Source organism: Chrysemys picta, chromosome 16 (assembly GCF_011386835.1).
Source record: "Chrysemys picta bellii isolate R12L10 chromosome 16, ASM1138683v2, whole genome shotgun sequence".
NCBI lineage: Eukaryota > Metazoa > Chordata > Testudines > Emydidae > Chrysemys > Chrysemys picta.
In genome coordinates, this window is record NC_088806.1 from 27,706,933 (window position 1) to 27,727,929 (window position 20,997).

Below are 20,997 nucleotides of genomic sequence, written 5' to 3' on the forward strand. Positions count from 1 at the left end.
GCTGGCACCTGGTTTGCCAGCATTACAACTTGTAGAAAGCGTAACCCAGGTTGCTTGTTTGTTCCTGTCTAGAATCTCCCCAGGAGATTTTAAATCTCTTGATTAGCATGTTGCTCAGACTGTAAATAGGCGTTCCTTGTGAACTACAAAATAACCCATTTACAGATAGTCGGACGACGTGTCCCCTGCCTGAAATAAACCTGTGTATCCCCTTCTGGTGTCCAGCTCCCAACTCATAGACCTAAATAACAATTTTCAGTATATAGACAGAACTGTTTAGATATTATCCGTACATCCATTTTGCCATGATTAGGATGATCCGTGTGGCACACTTTCAGGAGACACCTCACATGACACCCTTTGGCAAACTAATACGCCCCTGTAACCTCATTCTCCTGATGTCTGTCAGTTGACAGGAAGAGGTCCCTGAGCCACAACCACCCCTTTATGACATTGTAACCAACTCCACTGCAACCAACTGTGATGTTAGCAACAGAGGATGACGGTTTCTGGGGAGAGAGGGGGTAGGAGCAGCAGGAGCAGATGAGCCCACAGCTATCCCCCTATTTAGATGGGTGCTCATCACCATAGAATCTGAACCTTCTGGTTGCTGGAGTAACAGGAATTAGAGACTTTTTTTTTTAAAAAAAAGGAAATCTTTCATTGTTTTGCAGATGGTGGCAGCAGTTTTTCGCTCCCCCTCCTCCACTTGGATGCAAATCCTGAGTGCTGTTTGAGCCACCAAACCTGCCATCCTCTGGACTGCGGTGCTGGAGCTAATCAGAGGGCAGGGCATCCAGCCCCCTGCCTGCCTTTGGTGTGTATGTATGTACTGAACATGGCACACGAATGGCCCATCACCTGCCCCCCACCTCCCTCACCTCTGCCACTGCTCAATACCTAGCCCCGCTACTGCTGGCTTGTTTAACAGCCAGGTGTATGCCCCTGGCATTAGCACAGCTAAGCACTGAGAGAGAAAGATATTGGATGAGCTCCCTCCCTACCCATCAGAGCCTCATAAAACAACTCAGAACAATACCAGTTTAATGCATCATGCCTTGCCGTGCAAGGTACATTTAAGAGCTGTCTATAAACCAAAGTATCCCTTTTCTCAATCTCCATTAGGCTATTTGGCTGTGAAGGGAGAGTGTCGTAGGCCCCCCGTGGACTTTATTTCTAACAAAAATAGAGAGGGGAATGGGATCTCTATATAACATAGCGATGACCCCAAGACTGAGGCGGAGCAGCATACAGGGAGAGAAGGTGGGGAATCCCTACGGATCTAATGCAGCTAAGGCTGGTATCAGAACAAGGGGGAAAGTAAATACAAAATTTCAATCCCCCACTCGTCTCCAGGGTGCAGAAAATCTCTCCCGTCTCACGGCAGGCTGTCTGCCTGCATGGAGGCTGCAGACAGAGCCGATAGAATTCCACCCCAGGGACAGAGCGATTTCACACCAAGGAGGAGCTCTCTCTTAAAATTGACCTTTAGCAGATCTTTTATCTGTATTATTTATGAATATATTATTTAATGCAAAAGGCTACGCCGGCTCCGGGCGCTGGCAATTAGCTGTAATAGATGATTACACAGCAGAGGCAGTACCGAACATCATTCGTTATTTACAGGAGCCGCGCGCCGGGAAGATTTACCCACTGTCTGCCAAGCTGCAGTTATTGACAAGCCGCCGCCAGCCCTGTGAGCCTCATTGCTCACACTCAGCAATTTGGGGCAAGCCAGCTACGCCTAGACCTGCCCAAAACATTGTTGGGTCTTTTGCTCTTTGCACAACAAAAACAACATGAAGAAACCCTATAGGCTCAGTTGGGTCCCAAATAACCATTTTTCCTAAATAGATGCAAACACACAAGAGCTTGCTGGATTCTGGCCGCTTCTAACGCACAGAACACAACAAGCACCACTAGAAGGTTCACACAATATTTAAAGGGATACCATCCCATTACTATCCACTACAAAACAGGCTGGAAATCTTATGGAAATGGTGGTGATGCTCACAGCTGGATGCACACAGAGAGCCTATACACAGCAGTTTGTCCTTTGAGATTTAATGATTTAAGGAAAGGAAAAACAGCTACACATCTCCCAAGGCTTCCCCGCTTTGCCTTCTTCACTCCTGATGTCTCACATTAGCTTCTCCCACACGTACTCTTGTCTACCGGCCTCTCGCAGCCCTGCACTCAAGCTGCTTGGTGTCTCTATTAAGTTAAAATGTTCCACTGAAGTATCAGGAAAGACCTGAGATACAGTAGAAGCAGAGCTCTGAGGTTTAATGCTGAGACATCTCCCCCAGCGTCAGGGCTGGTGAAAGGTAGAAGAATGATTGACATAGGGTGACCAGGCTCCAGCATCTGGGCGAGCAAGGATTGCACAAAGCATGCCCTGTAGGACAAATATGGCTTGCCAAGTTATATTGGGGGGGGGGGTCAGCAGCTGCCCCTCCCCATTATAAACACAGAGGTGAAGCCTGCTCCATTTTCTCTCAAGTAGCCTGGCTACATGCTGGGAACGGCATCCAGGGAGGTGCATCTGGATTAAGGATAAGGGCTGCTGCAATCTTCTGCTGCTTTCATACGATTTTTAGAGCCAACCCTCGGGCTCCTGGGAACTTGCCAATGAAGATTCTCCTTTGAGTAAACCCCGAGCCTTCCCCTCGAGGCCGTACGGCTCAGAGCGCAATGCTACATCCCGTGGCCCTGACCCATAGCAGGGTTAGCCCCTTCCAAAGAGCTGACCCCTCCAGCTCCTTTGATCTCAAGGGGATTCAGCAGTGCTCAGCACTCTTGAAAGTCAGGGCATAAATGCCCCGCTTGCATGAGCACCCCCAGCAAGGAGCAGTTCCCATTGCCCGCGGCTGAAGGGGAAACTGGGCAAGCATTCCTTGCTGTGCCAGGCGGGGGGCTGCTAGTGGTTTATCGGAGGACCCCGAACGTGCTGAAAACAAGGTTGATTGATCTGCTCCAACAGCCAGGCTGTGCCCACTGCAGAAGCTTAGCCCGTTTCCACCGAGACCGGAGGCGGACAGAGCTGCCAGCAGCTGGAAGCTCCGCTCGCTGAGTTTTCCAATTTATTCAGTGCCTGACAAAGTCGCTGCAAAAAGCGCCAAAGCCTTCATCCGTTCAGTGGCTGAATCCCGTTAGGAAAAACCCTCCCCAGAGCCTCACAAAGCCCTGAGCAGAAAGCTAATTGCCGTGGGGCTGCAGTGTTTACAGGAACTGCTGAAAAAGGCCTGTTCCCAGCTTTATTTTGACCTACTTGGTGGTCTCCATCCAGTGAGAAAGTCCTGTTGTGGAACAATAAACAGGGAGTAAAGCAAAGAGAATGCTACTAACCCCTCCTCCCCTAAGAGACATAGTGCCAGGTTTCTCCTTCTCTCCCATACCCATCTCCCTTGCCCTATATAGGGGGTGGGCACCATGGAGGTCGTTTGCACGGCTGTGAAGATAGAGGATGTGGTTCTCCAGGTGATGTCAATCAGGCACACGTTGGCAGCATGGAATTAACAGCAATTAAGAAACAAACCAAACAAACCCTAATTGGGAAGCTGTTTGCAGGGCAGGTGAGTTGCAAATTGGCTGCAGGTTGCTGAGGATTTTTTTTCCTGCTAAAACACTGAGCTGGGTTTTCTTTGTTTTTTTTTTCCCCTTTGGGGCAAACCCCTTTGGTTCATCTCATGATTGGAATTGCTTCCCGTCAAGCATCTCTGGAGATCACAGAATTACCCACTGAGGTTTCGATCCTGAGAGAGGTGGAGTACCTCCCTGGATTGGGTCCTGCTAACGGCGGGTTGTAGGGTAGGATGTCTATGGGCTATTGTTAGGTTAGGAGTCCGGGTCTAGAGCCTAGAATGCCCCTGGGGTCTTTCTCCCCTTCCCCCCAACTCAGTATCTCAGAGCACTGCAGGCAGCTGGACAGGATGGAACCAAAAGCCCCTCCATGTCCATCTCCATCTCATCAGCTGGTTCAGCAGGTCCCTCATAGCAGGACCTATGCACCTAGGAAGCCAGCAGAAGCCCTTCTTTTTATTCTACTTTTGCCTTAATCTCTGCCCCCACAGCCTGCACTTCATACAGCCCTGGGAGAAGCAGCCCTTGCTAATAACCAGCCTAGCTTTCCCCCCATTCCATGGCTAAGGATGTCACATCAAAGGTGCTGCAATACGATGGTGAGGAGTATGGCATAAGGGTCAAATTCTCAGAGAGTGTTTGGATTGCTCAAGGTGGTAGATGGGCCTTATACCAACCCTCTGCACAAGGTATGAATTCCACACTCAGATCCTCAGCCCGTTCCATTGATCAATGCCCTTTTACATCTGCTGAGGACCTGGCCTTAAATGTACCATACATTAATACATCCCTTTAGGAAACTAAAACATCTGGATTAAGAGTCCTACTCAGTCTCCTTTTATGCCCAAATTAAGCCTGTCTGATTTCAGAGCCTAGTTCAGCGGGCCTCAGCAATAACAGCTGTCACATTTTATCCAGTTCAACCAGGTTCAAACCCAAACGAGACTATTTCTTGTTTTAACCAAACCTCCAGCCATTATTTACTCCTCTCTTATCAGGTGTTTTAGTAACTGTCGGGGATAACCCAGCTCCGTCTGCCTCTGCCTTATCAAACCCACACTCCAGCATTTCAACCGTGCTGCAATTGCAACGCCCTCTTCCTAAACAGAAGAGATAGCCGACCGAGTGCATTTCATCTTTGTAGCCATTCAAACAGGGCTGCACGAGGACATAAAGGCAGTGCCTTCTCTGGCTTTCTGAAGATAACATTGGTTTCCTTTTTAGAGGAAGTCATTTGGGAATTACACAGATCATTTAATTTTCTCTTTCTTGATGTTTTGTCTGACATCTGCTTCCCCCGCATACACACCTCTCTGTACAAATGCCGAGCATAATGGACCCCATATAAGGGAAGCAGAATATTAAGTGGCTCAGAAATCCTCCAGGGAATATCTCTGCTTTAACTGCATAGTCATCACCAGCAAAAATTGTAAATCATTTATTCTACCCCTTCCTCTCAATGCCTTTCTATTTAAAAAAAAAGTGATTAGAGCTGCATGTTCCATGTTTTTAATTTTACTTTTAATTAGGTGTCTGGAACTGCATTGTTAAGGTCGTTCGATGTCAGTTCCTGGATGAAAATAGCTCTGTTATAGCCTGAGTGCCACCATGGTTTATGCTGTTTTAGCTCATGGAAGTATATTTTAAAAGAACATATTTGAAGACATTTAATCCAATTTTACCCTCAAATTGGGTTTTGTACCTAGGCTAAAACCCATCTTCTATTATTGTAGATAGCCTGATAATAGCCTGAGGGCAGAAATTGCAAGTCTGGCACTTAGCTAGTCTGGAAAAGGCTGGAAGCTACCTAAACTGAGCACAGTGTTACATTATCCTTAATTATTTGTGTTGCAGTATTGTGCTAGCCACTGTACAAACACAGAGGAAAAAGACAGCCCTGGCCCCAAAGAGCTGACCGTCTGGTTAAATACATTTAGTATAGACACAGACACCTCCATAACCACCACCACAAACAAACCATGCTCGGTTTATTTAGGTATCTGGGTATGTTACACACCTGAAAGGTCACCAGGAGATGCAAAGTGATTCTAATGAACTAACTCTATTCATTCAGATTAAAGCTCTGATTCAAAACAACAAGAGCCATGGATGAGGCTGTTAACAGCCTGAATACTCCATTGGCTAAACTACATGATTATGCTGTGAAGAGCAGAAACCAGCAGATCAGAATATGCCGTAGAAAGAGACCTTTATGGCGCCTCTTGTTGGAGACATACACTGTCCAATGTATTTCCATAGTGTCTTCCACACACATTAAAATGCTGAGACTGTTAGAGAGTTAATAATAAAGCCAAGAGGCAGAAAATACCTGCTTTGAAATGAGATGGGGAGTCCCCAAGGCAGAGAGAGACAGGCAGGAGTGGCAGAAGAGAAGAATATTGCACCAACAGCAGTGACATTGTATGGAAGGACACGGGAGGCTGGTACTTGAGAAGCTAAGATGGAGGAGAGGACGGAGAACCATGTGCTGTGAGGTCAAGTGGAGCAGGTTCACAGGGGAGTTTAAAACCAAAGGATCCCATTCTCCACTGGCGACCAACTTTGTAGTCATTTATATATTCTTATCCGCTGGCACAGGAAACCAATTTGCACTTGTGTAAAATGCCACTCAAGATGCACGGCACAGGAAATCAGTCCTAATGTGGCTAGTTTAGACCTGGATCCTGACGTCAAGGGTGAATAAGCGAAGTTGTGCTGCTGCCCGGCCCTGGGAATAAAAGTCCGACCCTGCAGCATCCTTCACCGTCTTGCCCTCAGGCTGGATGTAGGTGGGGGTCAGCATACATGTACTGTGGGACTGTGGAGAAGTTAAATAAATTCTTTGCATTAGTCTTCACGGCAGAAAGTTTGTGTGTCTTTGAGGAAGATCTCCACACTGAAGCCATTGTTTTTAGGGGACAAAACCTGAGGAACTGTCCCACATTGAGGTGTCAACAGATGAGGTTTTGGAACAAATTGATAAATTCAACAGTAATAAGTCACCAGGACCGGATGGTATTCGCCCAAGAGCTCTGAAGGAACTCAAATATGAAAATGCAAAACTACCAACTGTGGTGTGTAATCTATCATTTAAATCAACTGCTGTACCAGATGACTGGAGGATAGCTAATGTAATGCTGACTTTTAAAAGAGGCTCCAGAGGCAATCTGGGCAATTACAGGCCGGTAAGCCTAACTTCAGTACAAGGCAAACTGGTTGAAACTATAGTAAAGAGCAGAATTATCAGACACATAAATGAACACCGTTTGTTGGGGAAGAATCAACACAGCTTTAGTAAAGGGAAATCATGCGTCACCAACGCATTCGAATTCTTTGAGGGGTCAACAAGCACATGGACAAGGGTGAGCCAGTTGCAACAGTGTACTTGGACTTTGACAAGGTCCCACACTAAAGGCTCTCCGGCAAAGTAAGCTGTCATGGGATAGAGGGAAGGTTTTCTCATGGACCGGCAACTGGTTATAAGATAAAGAACAAAGGGTAAGAATAAAGATTCAGTTCTCAAAATGTAGAGAGGTAAATAGCAGGGTCCCCCAAGGATCTGTATTGGAGCTAGTGCTGTTCAACATATTCATACATGATATGGAAAAAGGCATAAGCAGTGAGGTGGCAAAGTTTGCAGGTGATAAAAATTACTTCAAGATTGTAGTCAGTGTTGGACTGAACTAAGAGTTACAAAAGGATCTCACAAAACTGGGGGACTGGGCCACAAATGGCAGATGAAATTCAATGCACATTGGAAAACATCATCCCAACTATACATACAAAGTGATGGGGTCTAAATTAGCTCTTACCACTCAAGAAAGACTCTGAAAATATCCACTTAATGTACAGCAGCAGTCAAAAAAGCAAACAGAAGGTTAGGAAGCATTAGGAAAGGGATAGCTAATAAGACAAAATATCATAATTTCACTACATAAATCCATAGTACACCCACACCTTGAATACTGCGTGCAGTTCTGGTCTCCCCAACTCAAAAATATATTACAAATGGAAAAATTATAGGGATGGGCAACAAAAATATTTAGGGGCACCAAACAACTTTTGTATGAGGGGAGATTAAATAGACTGGGACGGATCAGTTTAGAAAAGAGGTGGATCTGATAGGTCTATAAAATCCCGAATGGTGTAGAGAAAGTGAATAAGGCAGCGTTATTTACCCCTTCACATAACACAAGAATCGGGGTCACCCAGCAAAATTAACATACTGAAGGAAGTACTTCTTCACACAACGCACAGTCAACCTGTGGAACTCATTGCCAGGGGATGTTGTGAAGTTCAAAAATATAAGTGGGTTCAAAAAAGAATTAGCTTAGTTTGTGGAGGATAAGTCCATTAATGGCTGTTAGCCAAGATGGTCAGGGACACAACCCCAAGCTCTGGGTGTCCCTAACCCCTGATTGCCAGAAGCTGGAACTGTATGATAGGGGATGATGATTCAGTAATTGCCCTGTCCTGTTCATTCCTTCTGAAGCATTTGGCTCTGTGCACTGTTGGAATACAGCAGTGTTTCTCAACCTTTCCAAACTACTGTACCCCTTTCAGGAGTCTAATTTGCCTTGTGTACCCCCAAGTTTCACCTCATTTAAAAAACTACTTGCTTACAAAAATCAGACAAAAAGCACAGAAGTGTCACAGCAAACTATTACTGAAAAATGGCTTACATTCTCATTTTTACCATATAATTATAAAATAAATCAAGTGGAATATAAATATTGTACTTGCATTTCAGAGTATAGTATATAGAGCAGTTTAACAAGTCGTATGAAATTTTAGTTAGTAATGACTTCGCTACTGCTTTTTATGTAGCCTGCTATAAAACTCGACAAATATCTAGATGAGCTGATGTATTCCCCTGGAAGACCTCTGCATACCCCCAGGGGTACGTGTACCTTTAGTTGAGGACCACTGCAATACAGAATACTGGGCTACATGGACCATTGGTCAGACCCAGTATGGCTATTCCTATGATCAGGGACTAGATATTACTTTCCTACTGGCCTGGAGCAAAGAGTAAGTCCTCTTGCTAAAATGTTCAATAGTCTCCACTAATTTAGGGTGCCTAACTTCTGGGGACTCCAACCTGAGGAACCTTGGGGTTTTCACAGGTTGGATCTCTAGCGCCTGTTGAAGTAACAACTTGTGGGTACTCAGCACCTCTTAATTTTGGTCTACGTGTGCTCAGGGCTGGCTCTAGGATTTTTGCCGCCCCAAGCAGAAACAATTTTGGCCGCGCCCGCCCCCCCCCCCGTTTTTTTCTTACCCCACCCCCGGCCCCGCCTCAGCTCCGCCCCTTCCCCAAATCCCCAGCCCTGCCTCCTCCCCCCAGGCTCTCAAGCCTGGGAGGGAGGGCGAGCAGCAGCGCGCGAATCAGCTGTTTTACGCACTGTGGCGCGCAAGCGGCAGCAGCGGAGGTGAGCTAGGGCGGCCGGGGCACATTTTTAGGGGCGGCATTCTGGCGCCGGCCATGCCGCCCCTAAAAATGTGCCGCCCCAAGCACCAGTTTGTTTTGCTGGTGCCTAGAGCCGGCCCTGCGTGTGCTTCCATAAAGTGAGTGCTTGAAATTAGCAGACACTTATGAAAACATGGGTCTCTGTGCTTGACTAGGGATCGCACTGACTGGGTACCTACAGGAGTTTTTTTGGGTAAAAGGTCCTGTGACAATACCAACCAAACTGATACCACTCCTCTTGGAGAGATCATCCAGTGTCCAGGGCCCTGCCTATGGAAAACTAATAATTTAGCTTTGTTTTCAGCCTTGTTAATCACCCTTCTGAATCAGGACACTGGACACTCTTGCTGTCTGCCGTGTATGTATCTTTGCTAGGAAAGACGCTCATCTCGAATGAACACCTTGCGAGGTGTTAAAGCTTTCTCTCTCACACACAGGATTCTACAGGGAGTTTCCCCTCTTATTGTTCAACTGGAAGTATATCTCCAGACCACTCTGAGCTGCAGACAGACAGACGCTGCCTCCTGGCTTCTTAACTTAATATTAAACAGATAAATTACAAGGATATGGAAAGGCAAAAGCGACATCATAAATATGCCAGTAAAATATATTGTCAAATGCAAATATCCTTGGACTGATTTCCCGTTGTCCGTACTTCTTTCCTGCCCCCTCCCCCTTCCCACAACATGTAGGACTCTCTCACATGACACTTTTCCAACATATCATTAAGGCCAGAACTGGAAGGATACTAACCATGTGCAGATCAACTGGACACCTTCAAACATCCTCTGCTTCTCAAAGTGATCTGCTCTGGCTCTTGAATCCAAAACAGGTCCCATATACCGCAAGTTTGAGTCTTGTCCTGGGCAGCTTGCTGAGAATGTTATTGGTGTCCATTAGTTGTCTAGTGGCTAGAGCCCAAGACTGGGCCTCAGGAGAACTGCGTCCAATTCCCAGCTCTGGGTGATCTCGAGCAAATCACTTCCCCTCTTTGTGCCTCAGTTTCTCCATCTGTAAAATGGGCATAACGACACTGGCCTCCTTTGTAAAGTCTGTTGAGAGCAACTGATGAAGAGCGCTATATAAGAGGAATTATTATTAATTATTATTATTATAACTTCTACAAACAAACATACTCTTTCCAGATAGGATGAAAAATAGTTATTTGCATTATAGTAGCACCTAGGGGCACTAAGCAAGGACCATTGTTTTTGGCACGGTACAAACACGTAGCAAAAAGACCATCCCTGCCCCAGAGGGCTTAGGCAAAAGGGTTTAAATGAGTGGGGAACCCAATTCCCACTGAAAGTCATTGGGAGTTGGGAGATTAATTTATTTCTACCTTAGGTACCTTGGAAAATCTTAGCATCTCAATCTACATCTGTGTTTCTTTCTGTGCACACATTCTAGAATGCAGTGTCAGTCTGAAGCACATTCAACTCCAACTGCAGTGAGAGGAGTAATAGGGAATGGCTTTTAAATTAATTAGGCTGATTAATCAAATGGGCAGACCTGCTGGATACACACAGCATCCATACACAAGAGACTTGCCCTATCTGATTCCATTCTAGCCAGCGATTTCACAAGCCCCTGTGGCAAATCTAACCCAGCATGTTATGCAGCTGGTATGGCTATCCTGTTAGCTATGGTGGGGTTTTTACGTCTTTAAATGAAAGCTGATGATCATCTAAAAAAGCTTCCCTCTGAAGCACCTACAGAGTTTGCAGGGAGACGCCACTTTGCAGCTATTCATTTAACCAGTGTATTCCAGTATTATTCAAGCCAGGTGAAATTTATATCACTTGCTTTATGAAAATCTAAGAAACCTGTGATGATTGAGAACCCCATTCAGCAAGCTCCGTAAGCCCCGTGCCCCACTTCAAGTGGATGAGTAATCCCAGCAGGACTGCTGAAAGGAAGGCATGTCCTAAGTACCTGTAAGTGATTTGCATGATGGGTGTGAGGATCTCTTCTTGCTTTCCACTGCATGGAACGGGTGACATCTTCCATTTATTCTGCTGAAGAAAAAAGAGCCTTCAAAGTGAATGGAATAATGCACATGGGAAGTTTGCTGTATGAAGTGTTCCTGTAGGGCCCCTAGAATATTTCCGTCTGTAACATTACTAGAGACAATGATTAAAAAAACCCTCCCCCTATACATAATACAATCTCTCCCCTCTCATTTGGTCTCTTCTCTTGCCTTTTTATGTCTGAACGTCACTGCCATGAAGGAAAAAAAAAATGGGACAGAGATTTGTGGTCTTCTACGGTCTCATTGGCCTTTCCATCGTCATGCACCATAGCTGGTGCAACAGGGAAGAGGCTGTAAGCCTCCAATTTCCTTCTAAGGGGTATCTTGACACTTCAGATGCCACAGAGGTTTTTCAGAGCAGCTTTCATACCCCAGGTTTCAGAGGCTGTAGTCCACGAAAGCTTATGCTCTAATAAATTTGTTAGTCTCTAAGGTGCCACAAGTACTCCTGTTCTTCTTTTCATACCCCAGGTATCCCAAATGCTTCACACACCAACACCTAGCTCTTTGGAGTGTCCACGGAGCCAAACAGTAGCAGCAATTCATTAGTAATTGCTAAGGTGGTGGGGGAAAAGTGCGTAAGCTGCGGATTCACTCATTGGGTGACTTTCCTAGTTTTTTTGTGTCTGGATTTAAAAAGAAAATACTTTTGCAGAAAATATTCACATAATCACTCACAGCTTCTCACCTACATCAAGCTGCTATGGTGTGACTGTCTCTTTAAAATGGTGAAAGGAAGCTGAAGCAAAAAGCAGGTCAGCAAAGCAGCAGCGTGGGTTTCTCTTGAGCTGTAGCAGGCAGCAAGGTGTATGATCCAGCCTTCAGTCTGAACAATTTGCCACCCCTCCCACCCCACTCTAAGGTTGCAAGAGACGAGTGAATGCTGCAGAGGCACCTGCAGAACATTCCTGGGTAAGGTACAGGCTTTGCCAAGGGACAGGGACATCACCCTGGAGCAAAGGCTCCATGTACTCAGCCTCCATTGCAGGTGCAACAGAGGAGGAGAGATTGGGATATGAAAAAGCAAAACGAGGATGGATGTGCAGAGAAAAGCCCACTGAGCCAGTTTACAAGGAGGCGCCAGTCTCAGCAATGACAAAAAAGGGAGGCAGAGAAGTGAGGGATATGAACACTCCTGTATAATCAAAGTGCCCAAGCAGCCGGGAATCTAATGGCTCTGAGCATTTGCCTTTGGAGCATCTGGTTGGCTGCAGAGAGATGGTAACTTTCGCACGCTCATTTAGCCCTGAATGGATTTTAGTTCACATTAGAAACTCTGCCATCCATTAACAGGGAGAGTCATATCAGTCTCTGCTTAGGGGATACGATGCCCTCTGGCAGATCAGATTCTTCTCCCCGCTCTGGCTGGGGTAGGGAGCAGCAGTGATTTCAATCTGCATGTCATTTACCTATTAAGCTGGTGGGGAAATGGAGTGCTGATCAGCATGAGGAATATAAAGGGCTGGCTTCATCCAGACACACTGTGCTCTAATTTAGCACACACAGTTCTGCAAGTGCACCTCAATCCTGTCCCAGAGCAACCCCTGCTATCCCAGTCCTGGGCCCCACACAGTTCTGCCAATGCAGCTCCGTCCTGGGACCCTAACACATAGCGCTCATGCCGCTGCTGAATTTTGTAATGCCCACAAATGAGAGTTAGAAGCATGAGATGCTTCCTTTCAACTTGTGCCATAAATCTGGTGTTGAGCCAACATCTCCAGAGCTGAGGGGTATATCCCTTCCTTCCTGGACCATGCAACCCCCCTCAATCTTCGTTTGAAATATGACAAAAACCTCACACCCAACATGAATGAATGATCCAGGTCAGAGCCTCTCTCTCTCTCTCTCTCTCTCTCTCTGAGTACAAGAAGCTGAAGAGTCAACTTCAGACTGGTAGGACAACTGAGATGCCCAACTCCAGGGTCCACCCAAAGCTGATTAGGTCACAACTTTCTTCTTTCCCCAGATTAGGGCAGAATCTGTCCTTTTCTTCAAACCATGAGGATACATGAAATACTAGATAAGTCCCCTCCAGCCTTAGAATCTATTAGATCATCTAATCTGACCTCCAGTAAAACAGGCCACTGAACAAAGCAGTGCTCTTTCTGCCCAGCTTCAAACCAGGGACTGGTCGTGTCAGGCAAACATGATAACAGCTAGAGCTGCAGAAACGGAGTTGTTGTGCACTGTGGTGTGGCCAGGGTAAAGCTGGTTCATCCTCCATTCCCCTTACGTCCTCAGCTCAATCTGTTCTGATTGTTATTCCCAGCTCTGATGCTGTTCCCGAATCCCCTCTTTGCCCTGCCCATTAATCTGCCTTTGGCTTTTTTTTTTTTCCTCCATCCCAAGCTGTCTTGGACAAATACATCTTAATGTTTCCTTCTGCGTGACTCCTGTTTTCTCAAATCTTTCCCTCTCCTTGTAATGCATGTGGTATGCAAAGCGCTTTCTTAATCCTTTGGAGCTTTCACAGCCTTGTGAGTTTTCTAGATTGATCTGTAGGTTATCAAATTAAGGTCTCTCCCCTCATTTCCTTCTCATGGCAAAACAAAATCTATGGGAAGCATCACGAGCTACGATAGGTACACTTGGAGGCAGGGCTCAAACGACAAGAGAATACCCCAGCAGCTCACTACCACTCCCCTTGGGGGCCTCTAGTCACTGCAAGGGATGCAGGGGAGAACAGAATTCCCCTTTATCTCTCTAAGTACTTCATCTCAGCCCCTCCTGGGTGGCTGGACACAGCAGAGTAGCGAGGTGCTGCAGCTGGGCTTTAAACTGAACAGAGCTGTAGAATTGCATCTCTGATTCTGAATGCTGGCTTCGGGGACTGCATTAGAGCGGCTGCTTCTTTGGGGCTAGGTTGGGACTTGGATGGGGTGTCTGTGGAATGGAGGAAGGAAAGGGGAGTAACAACCCCCCTGTAAACCATTACATGAGTGTGCAGGAATAAATGGGACTAAGCATTGTTTAGTGGCTAGTGATAGGCAGGGTGGTTTAGTGGCTAGGGCACTGGAATGGGAGTCAGGAAACCTGGGTTCTATTTGCTGATCTCCCATGTGACCTTGGGCAAGTCACTTCCCCTCTCTGTGCTGGTATTTCCTCGCCTGTCCTTTGTCTATATGGACTCTTAGCGCTTCCCTCTCCCTGTATGTCTGTACAGAAACTTGCTGAACTTGTGCAGAGCCTCTAGGTGCTCCCACAATAATAATACATTTATTCCTTCCCCAGAGCAGGTGGGTGAGGAATGGGTGGTTTAGAAATCTGCATGGAACTTGGAGGGAGAAGCTCAGGGTGCAGGAGGGAGAGTTTGGAGGAGCCATCCGCAAGTCAGTCTGTGTGAACGTGGCTGGAATGCTAGCAGCAGATGCGGCACCCTCTAAACTCTTCTCTTAACAAAGAGCCACTTTAGTTTTACAAGCATGGAGTCCTTTCATGTTATTATCCAACGCATGATACATGAACCAGGTGGGAGCCTGGGTCTGCCTTCTAAGCCCCAGTCATTGCAGAGTGTATCATAAATTTGCTGCAGTCAATCACTATCATCCTCCTGGGGCAAGAGGGAAGCAGGGGAGGTTGTATGTGGCATAGTGCCTCTGAAGGCTATGCCCGGGTTGGTGCAGTTTTTTCACAGTGCCTTCCTCAGGGCTGGGCCAAAAGGCATAATCTAAACACGGAGATGTGTGCTGCTGGTGCTAACGGCCATGCATCCTTTCTATGGCCTATCACCACTTATAGATTGGTTAGCTGGCAAGCATTGTGCATGCATCTGTGTGTGTGAGAGAGAAGGAGAGACATGGATCATTACAACCCAATTTGGAAATGAGGCCAAAAGTCTGGAGTAACACCAGGTTCCAGAGCAGATGAATGCTGTGGAATAAATGGGAACTCCCTCAAACCACTGACAGCTGCTTTTGAAAGTGAAGCTGCTGGATTTGATCCTTCAGGTAACTCTCACTTTCCTTTCTGTCTGAGTTTTTTGTCTCAAGGTTTTTGGATTTTTTTTTTTAACATCTGTCTGCCAGACTCTTCGTAACAGATATTCAGCCTCAGAGATATCCTTCCCCATTTTCTGCCAGGTTATAAAAGAGAAAATTACTTACCCTAATCTTTTTGCATTGAAGTCAAAGACCACGGTTCTATTTTCTCTCTCTTTCAGAGTTCAGCTTGTGTGTCAATCACTCTCTCTCTCTCTGAAAGAACCTAAGAAAACATGAAATGAAAGGTGTCTGTGGGGCTGGGTTTCCCAGCCTGGCTTTGATTGAAAGCATTGTGTGAGCCTGTGTGTGTGTCACTCTGCATAAGAAACTACTGCAAGCCTTACGTAAACTGTCAATTAGGAAAACTTCTTCATCCACTCTTGCATGAAGCTGGCACGGCCTCCCTCCGCACTGTAATGTAACAATGGCTGAATAATTTATCACGTCCTTTGTAAAAAGTAACGCTGTGTTTTCCACTAGGTCTCAGTGTCCCAGAGTTTAAAGTGAGTTCTCATCCTTTATGTGATTGAAAAATATTGAGAGGAAAAATAAATCTGTAATAACTTTTTACAGATGAATTTGCTTGTCTCAGAGTCATCTATAGCCACAGTAACCTCAGCAGGTCCATGAGAAATTGGAGACCCAGGGTCGGTCATGCTGTCCTCTCCTATTCCTAGGAAGAACAAAAAGCAACACATAGCCACACTTCTGTAGCTGAGCACCTCACAATCAGTCATTAATTTAGCTTCACAACATCGACCTATCTTACAGGGATGTTACTAGCCCCATTTTACAGCCAGGTGGACTGAGAGGTGAAGGGACTTGCCCACAGTCACTCAGGGAGGTGAAGGGACTTGCCCACAGTCACTCAGTAGCAGAGCCAGTAACTCACTGCAGACCTGTCCAGGCTTAGTCTAGGGCCTTAGCCACAAGCCCGTTCTTCCACTCCAAGGACACTGCTCCCATGCTGTAGGCATTTGTCATAGATTGTCTCATTGAATCCAAAACACCCAATTACATCTACTCCATACGTTTTCCCTTCCTCATTTGCCAGTAAACTCCTCCTACTTTGCCTCTAGCATGAAGTCATCGGGGGGGTTTATTACATTACAGTCATTTCCATGGTCGTCGGCCTATATCATAATCAGGGCATTCTGATGGGCAGAAAGAGAGGACAAGCTGAGAGCAAATATCTCCCATGTGAAGGGGGGTCTTTGCTCATGCAAGGCCCAGTCCTGCAAGGTGCCTTCAACTCCCAGGATTCTGGATGGATAAAACCTCTCATTGACTGCTGCAGGATTGAGCTCACGGAGGTTATAATAGCCAGATACAGGTAAATAGTTCTCCATTATTCCCATTCAGCTGACGCGAACGTCTGAACATGTTCTTCTCGGTCTACATTCCCCCAGGGCCGGGGGAGGGCAGGAGAAATAACTACTTTCTGTGGAAGAAGAGCTTTCAATCCTATGCTGAATTAGAAGCTCGGTTTTCCACTGTGCAACAAAGCTGCAACGGACAAAACCACGATATATGGATATCTGTGACACCACTGCTGCTTTGCATTATCCAGTGTGTCTGGGAGTCATTAAGCGTATGGTAGAGAGGCAGGAGGGGTGAGGTAATAGTCCTGGAGAAGAGCTCTGTGTAAACTCGAAAGCTTGTCTCTTTCACCAACAGAAATTGGTCCAATAAATATTACCTCATCCACCTAGTCTCTCTAATATCATGGGACCAACACAGCTAAACCACACTGCATACATTAAGTGTATACGACAAATCTATTCACGGCCAAGACCCTGCTGGCAAACTCTTGTGCCTCTCCTGTTATAAGGAATGCACATTTACATCATGTCTTGTGTTATAGAATTAAGTCCCTTTCCTTTGATCTGCCATGCTCTGACCAATCTCCGCCTGCTTTGTGCTGCCTTTTCCAGCCAAGCCTTGACTGAGCATTTCAGGACTCAGCAAAGCTGCCCATACGAGAAGGCAGCGTTAGAAAGGCAGACAGTGGTTCTGAGTCCTACCGATGGTGGGCGCTTCAGAATTCTCCCACATTGCTGTGTGATTACGATGCAATACTCAGTTTATCTAGTGACTCATGTGGTCTTAAAACGTGCCAGCATATTAGACATTGATCGAATGGGGATAGGATGCCATAGTGATTAAAAAGAGGCTTTGTCACATACAGTGTCTAGAGTTTGTTCTCCATTCAATGCCCATCATTCTTCGAAACACTAATGAGAGATGCATGAGGACATCAGGGCAGAAGAGAAAGACCCCCATGTACTGTTCACTACCCAGGGACCAAAGGTCATTCTAGAAAGAAACCCATTTTTAGAGAACATTTCCTTAGTGAATCCAAACCAAATCTCTCTGACCCTGGTAAGGATGCAAGATCCCTTCTCAGCCTCACTTGCCCTAGTGATGTGCCAACCTCCAAGAATGCACCCAGTCCATTCATCAGCCACCTATCCAACCTTTGCTGAAAATCTCCAGTAGCAAAACCTTCTACCCCGCCACAGCTGGCATTTCTGCCCATTGAACCCTGCTGGAATAAATGTCTCATCAGGGTATTTGCAAGATTAATAACCAGTCAATGTCCATCCCGAGCTTCGAATATGTAAATATATAAACGCTAATTACTGTCGTCCAGGGGTGATGCAACAGCTGAAATCCAGACTTGCCTGACTGTTTCTTCCTCCAGGGCTTTGATCACACTGCATTATTCAGCTTCCCACTGTGACATCATCGTTTATACCTTAGCCAGGAATCAGGCAGCTCATTATGGATCCCAGAGGGGTCCTAGAAAGCTGACCCTTCCCTTCCGAGGTGCACAGCCTGCAGATGGGGTAAAGCTGCAGGGTCCCAGGTCTCTTAAGGAGGATCACATGCCCATTCTGTTAGCTAGAGAACACAAATAGGGACACGGTGTGAACAGGGATGAAGGGGGAAATATTTCTCTGAATGCCCCGGGACATGGTATCACCAGTACAGTTTGCAGGACTTGTGCCTTCTCAATCCCCACCTCCCTTGCAACTTCTCTTATGTGATCGCATCATGACTAAAGAATCATTGCTATTGGTCCACTAAGTACAAAACAAGCGTGTCCCTGAAATCAAACTTCTCCACCTGGTTAGTGTGGGCTCCAGTTAGATCATCGCATTGTCCGCTGCCTTGTCTGTACTACTTTACATTCACCTGAGTCGAGTTAGCATTGAATCACAAGCGGGCACTGTATGTCTCTGCAGGGATGGTTTGCTGAATTGATACCTTCCACCTGCGCTCAGAGGGTTGTAAAAGGCTCCCACCAGTGAGTGCAGAATTCTGATTTAGTGGCATTTTTTTGCTCACGCGTAAATGGTGACACAAGGGCACAGGAGAAAGAGACCCAAGATCTTCATGCCCATCCACACGATTATTGGCTTCTTTATTGACCTACTTAGATCATGATTTCATTCTATTTGAGCCGATATTGCTCTGGGGTTTGATTTATCAGCCCCATCTCAGCCATGAAGGGAGCTGGCGTAGGGCTTATCATTTAATTTCGCTAGCGTCTCTCGTTTCTAATTTATACACCAAGCACTATGACAAATTGAATTTGTGTAACATAGTCAACAAAAGCTCTCCTAACCCAAGCTCCCTGCAATGGAATAACGTTATTGGAAACACACATTAAGTGGAACCGGCAAACCTGGGGAAAGTGTCGGCTTCCAGAGCTATAATTCACTTAGGCCTGAAACTGGTTATTCTTCAGTAGGCCTCATAGCTAATAGAAATTTGCACCTTTGTGATTACCCCTAATAATATCAGCTCCTTTCCAATCTCTCTCAAGCACCGTGGGAAGGAAGAGGAGAAAAATGAGCAATACAGAACTTAACCAAGAATGCCAAATCCTGGACTGAACTCAGCTGAATGCAGAAGGGATGGAAGAAACAAGAGTCTTTATTGCAAAGGTACGACCATATCTGTATAGTCCCTGCCCTGGCCATCCTTTTCAGAAGGGCTGTTAATCATCACAGCTTGAAAACCTGCTTAATACAGCAGTTCTGCAATGAAGATGCAGCATTAGCCAATGGCACATGGTCTTTGAATGAATATATTGCTGCGTCCATAGCATTTACTGATGACACAGCCCACGCTGGGCTGTAGTGAGAGGTGAGTGCAGATCAGGACAATTCATTATCATTGAGATAAGCCAATGGTTGTCTAGGTACAAAACAAAGCCCATTAGAGGAAATCCCCATCTTCCCTGCCTAGTTCCTACCTGAAAAATTGCCATGAAAAATAGGTATTTGCCTCTGAACTGACAAAGAATAAGCTTTGTGTTAGCACGGCTGAGTGTGAAGGGCTGGTAGCAAAGACTCAAAGGCTTCACTGCACTTGCTCCAGAGTCTGAACTCCTTCTGATTTCCAGACTAAGTTAGATACACACACAACCACCCCCCATCCCTAAACACACAACTACCCTTAGCATACTCCTAAAACACTCGGTGTCTCTCTCAGGAAACAATTTGCCTTATTAAGATGTTGAACTTTTTATACTAAGGATCGCATTTGCCTTGAGGGAGTTAGGTGTTCAGGCTTTTTACGTCATACATGGTTTTTAAAATCTCAGCCCGTGACACAGAGGACAAGGGTCTGCTCTCCATTTTCAATGTGGAAATCTGGAGTAAACACCATTGACTTCGGTGGAGTTATTCCTGATCTACACCCATGTGACCTGTCCTAGAGCAAGATCTGGCTCAGAGTCTGAGGTCTGGTCTATACTACCCGCCTGAATCGGCGGGTAGAAATCGACCTCTCGGGGATCGATTTATCGCGTCCCATCGGGACGCGACAATCGATCCCCGAATCGGCGCTCTAACTCCACCAGCGGAGGTGGTAGTAAGCGCCACCGACAAAAAGTGGCAGAAGTCGATTTTGCCGCCGTCCTCACAACGGGGTAAGTCGGCTGCAATACGTCGAATTCAGCTACGCTATTCACGTAGCTGAATTTGCGTATCTTAAATCGACTCCCCGCTGTAGTGTAGATGTACCCTGAGTCAGTGACAATCCAGCACAGCTCAGCTCAGCTCTGCCAGGCACCAATTCCTGAAGCAGCAACTGCTGCTACCGCTGGGTTGGCAACTGTGACCCACAAAAGCATTTCTTGTACTCACTCACTTCTGTCAAAAACATGTTTCCGTAGTCCCTAACCTGAGCCGCTTCCACCTTGCGCGTACAGGAGAGAGAGAGACTTGTCATTTTTTCACATCCAAATTCAGAATCCAGAGAGACAAAGTCTAAAATTAGAGCGCACCACAGACAGCAGCATCTGAGTAAATTAAATTAATGTCGCTCCAGCAATGGCCCCTGGGGAGGCTGCAGATATACCTGGAAGAAACTGATAATAACATATGAAGGTGGAAGCAAAAATGAAGCAACTGCTTCTTTTCTGTCTATTTCTGAGCTTTGGCTGCTTTTTCCTGAGTTTGATTTTTTATTTTGGGGGGCTGGGGAAGGGGCACGGCTTACGATCTTCAATCCGAATGTAAAGAAACACACACATATGCTGCCTGGGAGAGAAAAGAAAACGCCTTCCATGACCCATTTCCAGCTCAGCTCCTGCAGTACACAGCCGCCTGCTCCAGCCATTCTAGATGTTGCCTCTTTTTCTCTGATGTGCTGATTTCAAGCAGCAAAACCAATCTGCACAATGGGCAGGAAATACCGCTAACCTTCCCAGGTCCCTATGTTTTACCCAAGAGTTTTCTTTCTGGCTGGCAAAATAGAGATGCTTCCTTTTGGAATTAACTCATTTGCTCTATGAACCGGTCAGCAGAGCCACTGTGGAGGATGGGACTTTGGGTGGGTCCTTGCCTGTGGATTGACTGCACCCTGACTGAGTAGTGTTGGGCCTACCACAAGACCTGCAAGTAAGTGCTTCTGAGGAC

At 46.1% G+C, this 20,997-nt stretch overlaps 1 long non-coding RNA gene across 1 annotated transcript in view; it reads right to left on the reverse strand.

Moving 5' to 3' along the window:
- LOC135976043 (uncharacterized) overlaps positions 1-10,493 on the reverse strand; it is an 81,915-nt gene extending 71,422 nt beyond the window's left edge. Inside the window, exons 1-2 of the long non-coding RNA XR_010593272.1 lie at positions 10,404-10,493; positions 9,806-10,130 (exon numbers count right to left, since the gene is read on the reverse strand). This is a non-coding gene — a long non-coding RNA (uncharacterized LOC135976043). The remainder of the gene's footprint in view (positions 1-9,805; positions 10,131-10,403) is intronic.
- Positions 10,494-20,997: the final 10,504 nt, after the last annotated feature.